General features: G+C 46.5%; 1 pseudogene; it reads right to left on the bottom strand.

The window, feature by feature from the left end:
• Positions 1–481: 481 nt before the first annotated feature.
• On the bottom strand, positions 482–4052 carry LOC101085321 (annotated as a pseudogene).
• Positions 4053–6610: the final 2558 nt, after the last annotated feature.

Below are 6610 nucleotides of genomic sequence, written 5' to 3'. Positions count from 1 at the left end.
TTACTTGTCTTTGAAGCTCTCCCCTGTTATGGCTTTGTTTTGTGTCAACTTGGCTAAGCTGGTAGTGTTTCCCAGAATCCCTTGCCCTGCATGGCTCCAGGTCAGGGCTGGCCACAAGGGGCATTTACTTGATACTGAGAAGGCAGAGGGGAAGCAGTGGCAACACAGGACAGGTGGGGAGTGCCAGGCGGGCCCCTGAGCGCGCTCACCCGGAGGCTCGTCCTGTTGGCCAGCAGCCGCACCTGAGCCTGCTTCTCTTCCAGCTCCCACCCAGGCCCCTCCTACAGACTCCATGAGCCACAGGCTTGCTGTGCATGCAGGCCCACGGAGAAGGTGCCAGCTTTTGCAGGAGCCCTATGCTGTCCGAGTTGGAGGCCATGAGAGCCATGGGTTCCAGCCTATGCTCATTGGTTCCAGTGCTTCCCGCACTTCTAGTTTGGGTAGCTTCCCCCACTTGAAGTCCCATGTCCCCTCCTGATTACTAGGGCTGCTGACCAACAGTGAGCTGAGGCCCCCAGCAGATGCAGAGGCGACAACCTGCCATCGCCTCCTCCAGTTCCCATAGTTGTGCAAGGTCTAACCTTTATGACAAATGCCTCGTTCTGTGTTACCGAGAGCATCTCTGATCAAACTAGCTGCTGCAGTCATCGTCCCAGCTCCCCAGGGTCCAGTGTCCTTGGTCACGTGGCTGCCCCACAGAAATGTGTTCATGGAGATTGGGCAAAGTCACCATCAAAGCAGGAAGAAACCTAAGATTGGCCAGCCCCTCATAACCCTTTCTGATTTCCTCCCCACAAGACTGTGGTGTTGTTTCTGGAGGCAGGAGCTAGATCAGATCTGACTCGTAGTGAAACCCAGTGTAAAAGGCCACAGAGTTACTCAGGGCTGTATCTGCCTGAGCAAACTTGAGCTGAACTCAACTCTGCTCTCACTGCTTTTGGAGGTTGTGTGGCTACCCCCACCCCTTTATGTTTGCTCTCAGATGTCACTTGCCTCCAGCTGCTGTGCATGGAGCTGGGCTTGTGATTAGTCACAGTCAGACTAGAGTAAGGTCTTGCCTATAGTAAGCGCTATGATCCCAGAGGCTCTGAAGACTGATGCTCAAAGGTATCTGCCTTCATCCAGGTGTTTTAAAGTCTAAAATTTCACCATTAGAGAGTCATTCCTTTGGATTACTCTCCTGATGTTTGTTATTAAAATGACATACACCTTTGGTAAAGGGATCATCTGCAGAATGCAGTGGAAAGAACATGATTTCTGGAATTATCTAGCTCTGAATGCTGTGAGACTTTGATAAAATAATTACTAATCCCTTCAACAGTTTCTGCCTATTAAAATGGGAATAATAATACCCAATTTGGTGTATGTCAGTCTGTTTAGGCTATAATAACAAAAATATCATTGACTGAGTGGTTTATCAACGACAGAGATTTATTCTCACATTCTGGAGTCTGGGAAGTCCAAGATCCAGATCCAGACAGGTTCTGTGTCTGGTGAGGTCCTGCTTCCTGGTTCACAGATCATCATCTTGCTGTGTCCTCATGTGGTGGAGGGGGCAAAGAACCTCTCCAAGGGCCCTTTTATAGGACACTAATCTCATTCATGAGGGCTCTATTTCACATCACCTCCTATCCCCCCAGAGACCCCACCTCCTGATATCATCACAATGGGGGTTTGGATTTCAACATATGAATTTCAGGGGACACAGGCATGCAAGTCCCTCATAGTATAGAAGCTAACAAATGTGAAAAGGAACTGGCACAATGCCTGGCACACAGGTGATGTTGAGTGAATGTTAGCATTTACTACGGATTCCCTTTCCGTGAACTGAGTAGTGCACTGGAATTTTTGGTAGGGTGCTGGGTGTGTGCCACCATTACTGTGTTCTCGTCACAGCTGGGACCTAGCAGGGAAGTGCGTGAGGTTTTGCTAGGAATGTGTGTCCATGTGTTTCAATGGGGTAGGAGGGGAGGGAGAGACAGGGACAGAGACAGAGATGAGAGAGAGAGTTTTAGAAGAGAGAAAGGTCACCAGAAGAAGAGATGAATAGATTATTTCAAAAAACTGGACTGTTTCCATCTGCTTTTCTCTACTGCCATTGCTACTATCCTAATTCAAGGTCATCCTCTCTGTCCTGGATTACTTCAATAGACTTACCTGGTTCTTTTGATTTTATTCTTATTTCTTTTGAGTTTGTTCTCTTCTTGGAAACTTTGGAAACTTTTTGAAAATGTAAATTAGATCTTACTTAAAACCCTGAGAACACTTTAACTCTTTGTATTATTCTTGGCATCTGATCGTCCTGGTCCCAGTCTACCCCTCCTCCCCTCAGCTTCATTTCCTTCTTCTCCCCCCTCACTCATTACAGGTTAGCCACCAGAATTCTCCCAGAATCCGGGATCAGTGAGCCCAAAGCCTTGCCCATGCTTCTGTCTCCCCTACTCCCCCTGCCCCTTTCCTCCTTCCCTTCCTCTCTCCTTCATTCTTCTGACAGCCTTCATATCTTTGTTCATATGTGATTTTCTCAGGAATGCTGTCCTCCTAGGCCCACCTCTTATTCTTTCTGAAGGAAGGTCTCTTCTTTGCTCTTCTCCTTAGAGCCTGTGTCACATTTCAGAATCATGGGGTTACGTGAATAGTTGCTTTCTGAAACACAACAGTCTTGTTCCCTGTTGTATTGCCAGCAGCCAGCCCATTGCCGGACACACACAGGTTTCCATAATGCTGGTTAATGGTGAGTAAATATTCCACATCATAATCCTGGGATAAATCTAACTGTATGGAATTCACATTTTTTTCAACTTTTAGAAACTGTTTATTTTCTTTCTACCTTATTTCCATTTTGCTTGCCTTTGTGGAAGGGCAGCTGAAGACCACTCAATGGTTGTTCCTATCCATCTGGTGGCCTGAGCAGTGGGAGCTGGGGGGCTGAGCACCTGAGTCTTCAACAGGGAACTGCTGAGTAGGTACAGAGCAGACCTGCCCGCCTTCAGATGTGAACTGAGGAGCTGGAATGGCCCATTCATCCAGAAATTCCTCCTTGGTCACAGCCTTTTTTTTTTTTTAAGTTTATTTATTTATTCTAAGAGAGAGAGAGAGAGAGAGAGAGAGAGAGAGAGAGAGAGAAGGGGGTGGGGCAGAGAAAGAAGAAGAGAGAGAGAATTCTAAGCAGGCTCTGAGCTGTCAGTGCGATGTGAAGCCGGACGTGGGGCTCAAACTCACGAACCATGAGATGGTGACCTGAGCTGAAATCAAGAGTTGGATGCTTAACCCACTGAGCCACCCAGGCGCCCCAGGTCACAGCCTTTTAGTAGTAGCCTGATCTTCCTTTTCAGTCTCTTCAGGCTCTCTGTAGAAGTACAGATCAGACAGACCTCCCGTGGATGTTCATGGGAGATGGTGCCATGTGTGTGCAGAACTTTCTGGGCCAGCATCCACCATGTCCGACCCACTGAGTGAGATTTCTTGCTATTGCAAAGGATGGCAATGTCCACACAGTGCAGAGGAGAGTCTGTGTTACCCAGAACGGTGGTAGGTGGGTTAACAGAAGACACCCCTGAGAGAGGCTGGTGGTCAATATTGGGATCAGTAACCATCAGAAGACACCGGGGAGGCTGCCTGCATCTGGTTAGTGAAGGTTCCAGGAGTGAAGCGGCCCACGATAGGAATGGCTCTGGTGGCAGCAGCAAACTTCAGTACAGCCCACGGGCGGGTATTCCTGGAATATATGACACTCTCACCACCTGGGATTTCAATGGCAACAATGGCACGAGCTGTCAGCAGAAGCTTCTCCCAGGCTCTCTTCAGATTTATGGTGTAGATGCCATCACTTTTCCTTTTGCAGATGTACTGTTCCATTTGGAAGTCAAGGTTGGTGCCTCTGAGTGGGTTCCTGCTGTGGGTTCCTCCTCTGCTTGCAGGATGTCAAGGGCTCTGGACACTATGAATGTTCCCTTTAAGTTACAATGGGAATGCAGAACCGTGCCCTGTGGGCTGCTCTCTGGGCAGCGCAGAAAAAGGTGGAATTTGCATTTTTTCTCCTCACAGATGGGTCATAGTTCTTAGGTTTGCAAATCCCAGAATCTTCGAAAAGCCACCCAGAAAACTGAGATCCTGTTTATCTCTATATTTAATTTTTTGTTTCCTTAGTTTTCTTTTTAAAATTGAGACATATAACTTAACACAGAGTAAACTGCATAAATATTAAATGCATAGATGGTGAGTTTTTCATTCGTATACATCCATGGAACCAGCACCCCAGACAAGATCATCCCAGAATCCAGTAGGTTCCTTTGTACCCTTCTGGTTCCCTAACGCCCTCCCTGCTCTCCCTGGCCTGGTGAGCTGACATCCACTGATTTCCAGCTCTCTAGGCTATCCTTGTCTACTTCACACCCTCATGTACATGGGATCATATGGTGTGTATGTTTCTTGTTTCTGGCTTCTTCTCCTCAGTATGTTTTGAGATCCTCTCAAGTTGTTGTGTATAGTGATACTTCCTTGTTTCACTCTGCTTTTGCTTAATTAGTGAGTATTATTTTGTTGAGCATATACACCACAATTAATCCATTTTACTATTGCCAGACATTCCACCGTTTGCATCTTTGGGCTGTCATGAGTGAAGCTGCTTTGAACATTATTGCACACATGTTTTGGTGAGCCTGTTGCTGGGGATAGAATGAGGAGTGGAGTTGGTGGATCTTTGTCTTTAAACAAGGTTCTTTTGTCCTATGTTCTTGTCTTATGTCCTTCAAAAAATCCTGGCACATCTCAATCTGAACGTACAACTGAGATAAGCCATGGGTGCACTAGGCTTCTTGCCTGCGAGGAATCCTTTCTGTGGCTGTAAGGGTGTTTCCAGGGTTTGTGTCAAAGTCATTTTACTATTTGACACTGACCCTATGTGATAGGCCTGAGCAACATAACATCATAATCTGAAGGGGGTTCTGCCAGTTGAAGCCTAGGCAGCCTAAGTCATCTCAGAAATGGACCTCTCAGCTAATAAGAATCCACTCTTTGTTTAAATCAGTGACCCACAGAAACATTTCCAGGACACTGTTTTTCAAATACAGTGATCCTAAGGCAATAGTTTTTGTCTGTTCCTATAAAATGCTATAGCTGTTACTTACTAATGTGCCCTTGATTCGCTGACTGATACTACAGTGGGCAGTAGAATTGACTGTTTGCTATATCCTAGTCAGGGGAGACTTTCTGACATAACCCTGTAGTGATTTTTTTCCCCATCAACAGAAACACATAGGGTAATAAGCTATGACTATTGAACAACATTCACCAAATTCTGCGTGCCCTTTTCCCAAAAGATACATTACACCAAAGGAGGAAAAAATGCAACCCCTGTAGATTCTTTCATTAAAAGTCTCCTTATCTAGAAAGGGTGCTTGCTTCATGTTTCATACTTCTTCCAGAGAGTTTGCAAGCATCCTTCAATGCCCTTAGAGAGGTAAGAAAAACTCAGAGTCTGTTCCAGGAGAGGTGACACGTGTAGTTGGAGTACCTTCCTCATTGGAGGCAGTGGACCTATTGCTTCCCTAAACCACAGACAGGGCTGAGACCTCCACATAGCTCCTTATAAGAACTCAAAAGGCTCATCAGCTTGGGTGGGGGGGAGCTAGGATCACCCAACAGGGGAAGAATAGAATGTTCAGTAGAGAGGTAGAAGAAGAGAGGTAGGAAATATCTGAATCATGCTCAGAGTGGAAACTCAGAGACAACCACGTCATTTGGACACCTGGCTCCTGCAACATCCTTCTCATTGCAGTGAAAAGCACCCTAGGAACAGGAGGCAGCCCCCAGTTTTGGCTAAATTCTAAAATAACATTAAATGATTTCATTCCATGCTCACTAGAAGCAGATGTTATCATCACCCCCAATTCTAAGTGGTGGAATGGGAATTTGAACCTAGGCAGCCAAACTCTAGAGCCCGCAGGGGTTCCAATACAAGGTGACACCTTCCATTCTCCACCCTACCTTTTTTAGACTTCATCTGAAAATATCACACAAGGTCAACTTTACCACATAGAGGAGATAAAGAAACAAATAAATATGAGGGAGGAGGAAATGGAAAATACAACTCCCACTAGGGTCTGGCTATTAATGTGTCTGCACTGTTCCTACACTTGAATAGATCTGGTTCTGAGTCTGCTACTGAAAAGGAACCAAAAATGACCTTGAATTGAAACTCTTGCATAGGAAGGTGACGTGATGAGCTCAGAGAGACCACAGCACATCTCTGCAAGGGCTCTGAGCACCACCGTCATGGTTGCTTCCAGTTGGCTGGGCGGGTGGGGGGGGGGTGCTGCCTAGGTGGTTTCCAGTTCCGATGAACTTCCTGACTGCCAACGCCAAGCTTGGGGTTTCCTCTCTACCGAGTGGAGAAGATGGGAGGTGATATGGTCTTTCCAAGGGGGAGACTCTTCCATCAGTGACTTCTTAAGGTGTGTTTGTGGAGGCAGAACCTCAGTTAACACGAGCATGGGGCAGAATTCTCTGGAGCAAATACCAGTGTCAACCAAGCCCTCCCTGACCTCATTTCCTCTTGTTCTTATCTTCTCTGCTTCAACCACACTCGCCCTTTTGCTCTTCCCAGAAC

Source organism: Felis catus, chromosome D2 (genome assembly GCF_018350175.1).
Source record: "Felis catus isolate Fca126 chromosome D2, F.catus_Fca126_mat1.0, whole genome shotgun sequence".
Taxonomy (NCBI): Eukaryota; Metazoa; Chordata; class Mammalia; order Carnivora; family Felidae; genus Felis; species Felis catus.
Note: the sequence above shows the minus strand (reverse complement) of the source record. Positions and strands in the feature narration are given on the sequence as shown.